The sequence below is a fragment of the Nicotiana tomentosiformis genome, chromosome 1, assembly GCF_000390325.3.
Source record: "Nicotiana tomentosiformis chromosome 1, ASM39032v3, whole genome shotgun sequence".
Taxonomy (NCBI): domain Eukaryota; kingdom Viridiplantae; phylum Streptophyta; class Magnoliopsida; order Solanales; family Solanaceae; genus Nicotiana; species Nicotiana tomentosiformis.
In genome coordinates this window covers 25984473-25994845 of record NC_090812.1, presented here as the reverse complement: position 1 = coordinate 25994845, position 10373 = coordinate 25984473, and positions in this window count along the sequence as shown.

The following is a 10373-nucleotide window of genomic DNA, read 5'->3' as shown; positions in this document are numbered from 1 at the left end:
GTTCGCTACTTTTCAATTTTCTAGGGCTGCCTTCAGATGGTGAGAGGCTTACGAGAGGCGTAGGTCGGTCAGTGCAGCACCCCTTACCTAGCAAGAATTCTTCGGTCTATTCCTTGAGAAGTTCATGCCTCAGTCCCGCGGAGAGGAGATGCGCAGGCAGTTCGAGCAGCTTCGTCAGGGTGATATGTCCGTGACGCAGTATGAGATGAGATTTTTAGAGTTTGCCCGTCATGCTATCTGGTTGATTCCCACAGACAGATAAAGGATCAGGAGGTTCATAGATGGCCTCACTTTTCATCTACGATTACTCATGACTATAGAGAGAGTGTCTGGTGCTACTTTCGACGAGGTGGTCGACATTGCTCGTCAGATTGAGATGGTTCGCAGTCAGAAACGGGTTGAGAGTGAGGCTAAGAGGCCTCGTGGTTCAGGTGATTTCAGTGGTGTTCCTTCATGGGGTCAAGTTTACCGCGGAAGGGGTCGTTCTTTCAGACACGCTCAGGCGACTCGTCCAGCTCATCGTGGTGCATCAGCTAGCCACGGTTCTTACAGTTCTCACTCATGCTAGACTTCATTCAGTGCACTACCATCGTAGAGTTCTCATCATACCTCGTCCGCTCAGGCTTCTACAGGTAATTCTTTGGGTTATCAGGAGTAGTAGTTTTGTTAGAGGAGGGGTTGTTTCGAGTGTAGAGAATTGGGTCATTTCAAGAGAGATTGTCCTAGGCTGTTGAGTGGGGATCTACAATAGAGTTCTCGACCAACAATACCAGCACCACCAATTACACCACCCTCCCAACCAGCTCGGGGTGGGGGTCAGACAGCTAGGGGTCGCTCAAGAAGGGGAGGCGGTCAGGTGGCAGTCATGCCTGATTTTATGCTTTTCCTGCTAGGCCAGATGTTGTTGCTTCAGATGCAGTGATCACATGTATTGTTTCAGTGTGCCACAGGGAGGCTTCTATATTATTTGACCCTGGATCCACTTATTCATATATATCATCGTATTTTGCTCATTATATGGACATGCCCTGTGAGTCCTTAGTTTTACCTATTTGTGTGTCTACACCGGTGGGTGATAATATTACTATAGACCGTGTGTATCGGTTGTGTGCGGTAACTATTGGGGAACTGGAGACTAGAGTTGATCTCTTATTACTCGGTATGGTTGATTTTGATGTAATCATGGGTATGGATTGATTGTCTCTATGTCATGCTATTCTGGACTGTCACGCAAAAACAGTGACGTTGACGCTGCCGGGGTTACCAAAGGTTGAATGAAGAGGTTCTCTAGATTTTATTCCTAGCAGGGTAATTTCTTATTTGAAGGCCCAACATATGGTTGGAAAGGGATGTTTGTCATATTTGTCCTTTGTGAGAGATATTGATGCAAATACTCCTATTATTGATTTAGTACCAATTGTGCGAGACTTTCCGGATGTATTTCTTGCAGACCTGCCAGGTATGCCACATGACAGGGATATTGATTTTGGTATTGACTCGGTGCAAGACACTCAGCCCATTTCTATTCCTCCGTATCGTATGGCACCAGCTGAGTTAGAAGAATTGAAAGAGAAACTTCATGAACTCCTTGAAAAAGGTTTATTAGGCCTAGTGTGTCACCGTGGGATGCACCGGTTCTGTTTGTGATAAAGAAAGATGGTACTATGAAGATATGCATCGATTATAGGCAGTTGAACAAAGTTACAATCAAGAATAAATATCCCTTGCCGCGTATTGATGACTTATTTGGCCAACTTTAGGGAGCGGGAGTGTTCTCCAAAATTGATTTGAGTTCTTGATATCACCAGTTGAAAATTCGGGATTCGGATATTCTAAAGACGGTATTCAGAACTCGTTATGGCCACTATGAATTTCTTGTGATGTCTTTTGGGCTAACCAATTCCCCAGTAGCATTTATGCACTTTATGAATAGTGTATTCCATCTATATCGTGATTCATTTGTCGTAGTATTCATTGATAATATCCTATATCTTGATTCATTTATCATAGTATTCATTGATGATATCCTGGTGTACTCACGTAGCCAGGAAGAGCATGCACAACACTTGGGTATTGTATTACAAAGATTGAGAGAGGAGAAACTTTATGCCAAATTCTCTAAGTGTGAGTTCTGGATTAGTTCGGTGGCATTCTTGGGACACATAGTGTCCGGTGAAGGGATTAAGGTGGATCCGATAAAAATATAGGCAGTTCAGAGTTGGCCCAAGCAGTCTTCAGTTACTGAGATTCAGAGTTTTCTCGGCTTGGCCGGTTAATATCGTCGCTTCGTGGAGGGTTTCTCGTTTATTGCATCGCCTATGACTAAATTGACCCAGAAATGTGCTCCGTTCAGGTGGTCGGATGAATGTGATGAGAGCTTTCAGAAGCTCAAAACAGCTTTGACTACAACTCCAGAATTGGATTTGCCTACATGTTCAGAGTCTTATACTGTGTATTGTGACGCGTCGCGTATTGGTCTCAGCACAGTACTGATGCAAGACGGTAGGGTGATTGCCTATGCGTCCAGATAGTTAAAGGTACATGAGAAGAATTATCAAGTCTACGACCTTGAGTTAGCAGTTATTGTTCGTGCCTTGAAGATTTGGCGGCACTATTTGTAAGATGTCCATTGTGAGGTTTATACCGATCACCGAAGTCTACAACATCTGTTCAAACAGAAAGATCTTAACTTGCGGCAGCGAATGTGGTTAGAGTTGATTAAGGACTATGATATCCCCATTCTCTATCATCTCGGAAAGGCCAATATAGTGGCTGATGTCTTGAGTCGTAAGGCGAAGAATTTGGGTAGCTTAACATACTTACCGGTAAGAGAGAGACATTTAGCCTTGGATGTTCAGGCCTTGGCCAACTAGTTTGTTAGATTGGATATTTTCGAGCCTAATCGAGTTTTGGCTTGTGTGGTTTCTCGGTCATCTTTATATGATCGCATCAGAGAGCACCAGTATAATGATCCACATCTGCTTGTCCTTAAGGACACAGTTCAACACGGTGATGCCAAGGAAGTCATTATTGGAGATGATGGTGTATTATGGATGCAGGGCAGGCTATGTGTGCCTAATGTAGATGGTTTGCCTGAGTTGATTATCCAGGAAGCTCACAGTTCGCGGTATTCCATTCATCCAGGTGCCGCAAAAATGTATCAGGATTTGAGGCAACACTATTGGTGGAGGCGAATGAAGAAATATATAGTTGGATTTGTAGCTCGGTGTTTAAATTGTCAACAGGTAAAGTACGAGCATCAGAGACCAAGAGGATTACTTTAGAGGCTTGAAATTTCGGAGTGGAAATGGGAGCGTATTACCATGGACTTCGTAGTTGGGCTTCCACAGATTTTGAGGAAGTTTGAAGCGGTTTGGGTGATTATAGATCGGTTGACTAAGTCCGCGCATTTTATTCCAATTGGTGCCAATTATTCTTCGGAGCGGTTGGCTGAGATTTATATCCGTGAGATTTTTTGCCTACACGGTGTGCCAGTGTCCATCATTGCAGATCGGGGCACGCGGTTTACATCACAATTTTGGAGAGTAGTGCTGAGAGAATTGGGCACACAGGTTCAGGTGAGTACAACATTTCATCCTCAGATGGACGGGCAGTCCGTGTGCACTATTCAGATATTAAAGGATATGCTACGCGCTTGTGTCATTGATTTTGGGGGTTCTTGGGATCAATTTCTGCCACTCGCGAAGTTTGCTTATAATAATAGCTACCAGTCAAGCATTCAGATATGAGGCTTTGTATGGGAGATAGTGTCGGTCCCCGGTGGACTGGTTTGAGTCGGGTGAGGCTAGGCTATTGGGTAGTGACTTGGTTCAGGATGCTTTAGAGAAGGTCAAAGTGATTCAGGAACGGCTTCGCACGGCACAGTCTAGACAGAAGAGTTATGCCTACAGGAAGGTTCGTGGTGTTGTTTAAATTATTGGGGAGAAGGTTCTGCTTAAGATTTCACCCATTAAGGGTGTGTTGAGGTTCGGGAAGAAGGGAAAGTTGAGCCCTCAGTATATTGGGCCTTTTGAGATACTTAAGAAAATTGGGGAGGTGGCTTATGAACCTGCTTTGACACCTAGTCTATCAGGTGTTCATCCAGTATTCCATGTATCCATGCTCCGAAAGTATGTCGGGGATCCGTCTCATATTTTGGATGTCAGTACAGTACAACTGGACGGTAATTTGACTTATGAAGTGGAGCCGGTGGCTATTTTAGACCTGCAGGTTCGAAAACTGAGATCAAAGAACATAGCATAAGTGAAGGTACAATGGTGAGGCCAGCCAGTCTGAGAAGCTACTTGGGAGATTGACCGAGAGATTCGTAGCAGATATCCACACCTATTTGAGACTCCGGATATGATTCTAAACCCGTTCGAGGACGAACGTTTGTTTAAGAGGGAGAGAATGTAACGACCCGGCATGTTGTTTTGAGTATTATACCCCCCCTAATTTACTACTCAATTTATGCTTTATAATTGTTTTATGACTTACCGGGTTAGTTGGTTCGGGTCCGGAAGGAATTCGGAGTGAAATGAGATACTTAGTCTCATAATTGAAAATTTTAAGTTAGAAAAGTTGACCGGATGTGGACTTATGTGTAAACAACCTCGAATTTAAATTTTGATGATTCCAATAGCTCTGTATGGTGATTTTGGACTTAGTAGCATGTGCAGAAAATTAATTGGAGGCCCGTAGTGGAATTTGGCTTGAAATGGCAAAAGTTGAATTTTTGGGAAGTTTGATTGGGGGGTTGACTTTTTGGTATCGGGGTCGGAATCCAGTTCTAAAAGTTTTCATAGCTCTGTTATGTAATTTATGACTTGTGTGCAAAATTTGAGGTCAATCGGACTTGATTTGATAGGTTCCGATGTTGTTTGTAGAAATTGGAAGTTTCAAAGTTCATTAGGCTTGAATCTATGTATGATTTATGGTTTTAGCGTCATTTTATGTGATTTTAGGTTTCAAATAAGTTCGTATGATGTTTTAGGACTTTTTTGTGTATTTGGTTGAGGTCCCGAGGGCCTCGGGTGAGTTTCGGATGGTTAACATATCAAAAGTTGGACTAAAATAGCTGGTACAATTTCCGACATTAAGAAATCGATGGCTGGTATGTGTGTCACAAACATAGTAATAATGGGGAATTAATATTTTCTATGAAGAGTGTATATTAGCTATGATGATTAACAAGTTGGGGATTGAAGAAATTCTAGCTGTGATTGTCGTAAGGGCAAGGAAATAAACTATACGTTATTGGCAAACAAGGTAAGACAATGTCGTGCTTGATTTTTGAAGGGATAAAGTAATGTTCTAAATGGATGCAGATGAACTTAAGTCTCAAGAGTTTCGAATGGATGAATGACATCATGAATAATATCTTAATAAAGGAGTTACATGATTTTGAAATCTTTTCTGCAAGAAAGTTGATAAATGGGATCCTAACCCATAAAGAAAAACTCCTAAGTGTGAATTTAGTCAAAAAGTTTGAAAATGGAGGACGAATTATGTAAGGTTAATTTAAGCCTTATGATGAAACTTTGGTTCTAAGAGAACTATAAAATATGTAGGGATGGAAATAAATACATGGCGTCTCAAGTGTAAAGCTATTATTCGGACGGACTTCACCAAGAACATGGTTTAAGAAATATGATGTAATATTCATAAAATGGAATTGTTAATGAAAAGTGTTGCAAGCCCCAGATGGAAGCGCCTGCTTTTTCGAGGTTGCGTATGGTTTCTAAAAAGAGAGAAGGTGTTCATGTGAATTTACTTTGCTACCAGAACTACCTTTAGTGGATTTGATATTATAATTGCCTAACTATGAGAGTATATGTACGATGAGTCACGCGTGATTCATATGGTGAATGAGATAACCTTAAAGGTAATGTTATTCTCTATTCTTGGTAGCATGCTTGGATATTAATAGTTATGGTTCGATTTACGAGGAAGGATCAATTTAGATTCTTGTTATGTGAGTCCGTGGTTGGGAATTAAAATTATTGCTTCAGCTAAAGTATATTAGTCGAGGGCTGCCTGGACAGAATTATAAAGCAGGGGACTTCGTCCCATTCGCCATTTTTGACAAATTGGTTCTTGAGGAGAGGTGATGTTTGATAGATTTTCAAGGAAAAATATTGGGGTAAGTGATTCTAACTCACATTTTGTCAATATACACGAATATATCATTGTTTTTACCATTTAATTAGTGTTTTGAGATTGATATTTCGAAAAAATTTAGAAATCTCATAGAAACGAATTTTTGAGATTTCGGTGTCGATTTGGAGTCGGATTTGAGTGAAACTATTATGGTTGGACTCGTAATTGAATGGGTTATCGGATTTTATAACTTTTGTCGGGTTCCGAGATGTGGGCCCCACATGCGATTTTTGAGCTAAATTTTGGATTTTTATGGAAAATTAGCATTTTCTTATGGAATTAATTAAAATAAATTTTATTGACTGGATTGAATTATTTGTGGCTAGATTCGAGGTATTTGGAGGCCAATTCACGAGGCAAAGCCTTAGCGGAATAAGAATTTCACGGTTTGAGGTAAGTAACAGTTTTAAATCTAGTACTGAGGGTATGAAACCCCGGATTTTGTGCCATGTGATTATTTTGGAGGTGACGCACATGCTAGGTAACGGCCGTGCGGGTGTGCACCGATGGGATTATGACTTCGTCCGTCCCATAAAACTGTAAAGTTGAATAACTTGTTATTAGCTATATGCTCTCTATGTGTTAAAGAAATTTGACTGTAAATCATGCTTAGGCTATGTGATAGTACTGTTGGGACCCGCAGAGGTAGCGTACTTGTTGAATTATTTGCTAATTGATGTTTTGTACTCAGTCATGATTTTACTTGCGTATCATATCTCAGTCTTTCTTGATTTTGTTGATAATCCATGTTATCTTTGTTTGGGCTGATCTTTGTGATTTCTGAGAGCCCAAGAGACTAGAGAGGTTGATGACTGAGTAAGGCGGAGGGCTTGTCGGTGAGGTATGGATATTATAGCACGTGAGTTGTCCGTGCAACACGTGAGTTGTCTGTGCGGGATATTATAGCACGTGAGTTGTCCGTTCAACACATGAGTTATCCGTGCGGATTATAACACTTGGGCTGTAAGAGCCCATCCAGAGTCTGTACACACCTAGTGAGCACATGTACCTATTGATTGTGAGTGTTGAGGGCTGAGAGCCGAGTGGTTGAGCCGCTGTGACGAGTTGAGTGATTATTGCCCTGGGAGGCTGTACTTGCTTTTTATTTCTTGTTGCACTTAGTTGCTATCTGTCATTGTTATGAAATCTCTGAAAGATTTTATATCTGGATTACATGAACTTGAACTGTATAAAATTGATTTGACTTAAACTTCCGGATTTGAAAGCATGTTTATACTTTGCTGGAATTACTGGAAATGAACTATAATTGTGTAGCTCATCACTATCTTCAGTTCCTTATATATTGTTGTTACATACTGAGTTGGTTGTACTCATACTACACACTGCACTTCGTGTGCAGATCCAGGTGTTCCCTGACATAGCGAGTGTTGATTCTTTCGCACGATTGACTTTGCGGAGATTCAGTGGTAGCTGCCGTGTTTCGCAGACCTTTCCGCTCCTTCCATATCTCCTTGTTTTACTGAATTTAGTCTCAGACTATTATAGACCGTATTTTCCAGACTTGTATTAATATTAGATGCTCATGTACCTAGTGACACTGGGTTTTTGGAGTGTTTATATACGTATTTGTGAATTATATTCCACTGAATTTAATAATTATGTTTTTAAACTTTAAAGATATGGGAGTTTATTGAGATTGTCGGCTTGCCTAGTATTGAGATATGCGCCATCACGACATGTGAGATTTTGGGTCGTGACAGGTGTCACGTGGCACCGCTTCTCTAAGCGTGCATCCGCCCCTGATATAATGGCGTTTGGACATAAGAATTGTAAAATTTCGGGAAAACCAGAGTTTTTTTCAAGTGAAATTGGTATTTGAAAATTAGAATTGTGTTTGGACATGAACATAATTTTGAGTTGTTTTTGAATTTTTGTGAATGATCTGAAGTGAAGTTTTTTCTGAAAAATAGCTTTTGGAGTATTGGGTTGGTTGGGCTGATTTTGAGCTAGTCAAAATGAACTGAGTCAATAAATAAGCGAGGTTAATGACCCGCTCAGAAAAGAACTTGAGCTGATAATGGCCGCGTCAAGATGGACTAAAATTTTGGGTCATTGCAAAACTCGCTCAACTCTAACCAAGCTTTAAATTCTTGTGCATTATTTTCTTATGAACATTGATCCAGTCAAAAGAAAATTGAGCTAATATTGGCTAGGTCAAGATGGACTAAAAATTTGGGTCATTGCTCAACCTGCTCAACTCTTACCAAGCTTTAAATTAATGTGAATTGTTTTCTTACGAATTATTTAATTATCAAATAATTATTTTTTCTTTTGTTATGGTCATATATAACTGTAACGACCCGACTGGTCGTTTTAAAAGTTGTAGCCCCATTCCCTTATTTACTGCTCACACTTTGCTTTATAACTGTTATGTGACTTTTCGGGGTAGTCGGTTCGGGTCCGGAGATATTTTAGAATGAATTGGAACACTTAGTTCCAAAGTTTAAATCTTAAGTTGAAAAGGTTCGTTGGATGTCGACCTATGTGTAAATAACCCCGGTACCTCGGGAGTGCCCTTGTTAATATTGATTTATGGCCGCAGTTGCCTTTGATTATTGTTGTGATTTTTCTTAAAGCTAAAAAGAATTTTGTTTTGTTTCCGGGAGGTATTAATTTGCCATTATTTGGTGTAATTAAATGGTGACATACTACTTGACTCATTTCCATTGTCATTTTATCTTATTATATTGTTAAACATTTTACCATGTCATTATTTATTTTTTTAGTATGGCCTGACCCGACCTCGTCACTACTCTACCGAGGTTGGGCTTGGCACTTACTGGGTACCGTTGTGGTGTACTCATACTACGCTTCTGCACATCATTTTGTGCAGATCCAGGTACATCTTACTAGCCCAGACATGAGTGAGTTACCGGTGTATGGAGACTTCGAGGTATATCTGTCAGCGTCCGCAGACTCCGGAGTCCCCTTCTATCATTATGATGTTGCTTCTTTATTTTCTTTAGACCTTGATATATATAGATAGAGACATTGATGATAAATTCTTAGAAGCTTGTGACTTATTTCCATCGGGTTTGGGGAGTTGTAATTATTTGATTTGTAGTTTATTTATTTAAGATATCTATTATTATTCCGCATTGATAGGTTTACCTAGTCTTAGAGACTAGGTGCCATCACGACCTCCTATAGAGGGAATTTGGGGTCGTGACAAGTTAGTATCAGATCTCTAGGTTCATAGGTGTTATGAGTCACAAGCAGGTTTAGTAGAGTCTTGCGGATCGGTACGGAGGCATCTGTACTTATCTTCAGGAGGCTATGGAACTCTTAGGAAAAATATTCACTTCTTTACTTCATTATCGTGCACAATTGTTGACTTCAAAGTTCTAAACCATTATCTTTCTATTCTCTCACAGATTGTGAGGAAACGCACAATTGGATCCGATGATCAGACACCCGCGCCCCCTGTTGGAGCCGCAAGAGGTCGGGGTCGGGGCAGAGACCGAGCCATAGGTTGAGGAAGACCACGCGATGCAGCCAGTGCACCTGCACGAGCTGCTGCACCAGAGCCACCAGTAGCTCCAGTTGGAGAGCAGGCACCTGAGATGCATGTTACTACTCCTACACTTCAGGAGACTCTTGCCCAATGTTTAAGCATGTTTGTCACTCTAGCTCAGGCAGGGTTAATTCCACTTGCTCCTGCTATATCTGAGGTCGGGGGAAGAGCACAGACTCCCGCCGCCCATACTCTAGAGCCACGGGCCCATGTTAACCATGCCCCAGAGGTTATACATGTGCAACCAGTTGTCCCAGTTCGTCCTGAGATTAGGACAGCAGTTTCAGAAGGAGAGCAGCTCAGGCTCGAGAGGTACAAGAAGTACCACCCTCTCACTTTCAGCGGTTTAGCTTCAGAGGATGCTCAAGGTTTTCTGGAGGAATGTCACCATATTTTTCGTACTATGGGTATTGTGGATTCCAAAGGTGTTTCTTTCACGGCATTCTAGTTTAGAGGAGCAACCTACCAATGGTGGCGGTCATATGAGTTGGATAGTCCCGCTGAGGCATCTTCACTCACTTGGACTCAATTTTTAGATATGTTCTTAAGGGAGTATGTTCCTCAGAGTCTTAGAGATGCATGGAACACAGAGTTTGAGAAGCTACGCCAGGGTTCTATGACCATGTCAGCGTATGCGGTCCAATTTAGTGAGTTGGCTAGGCATGCACCAACCTTAGTT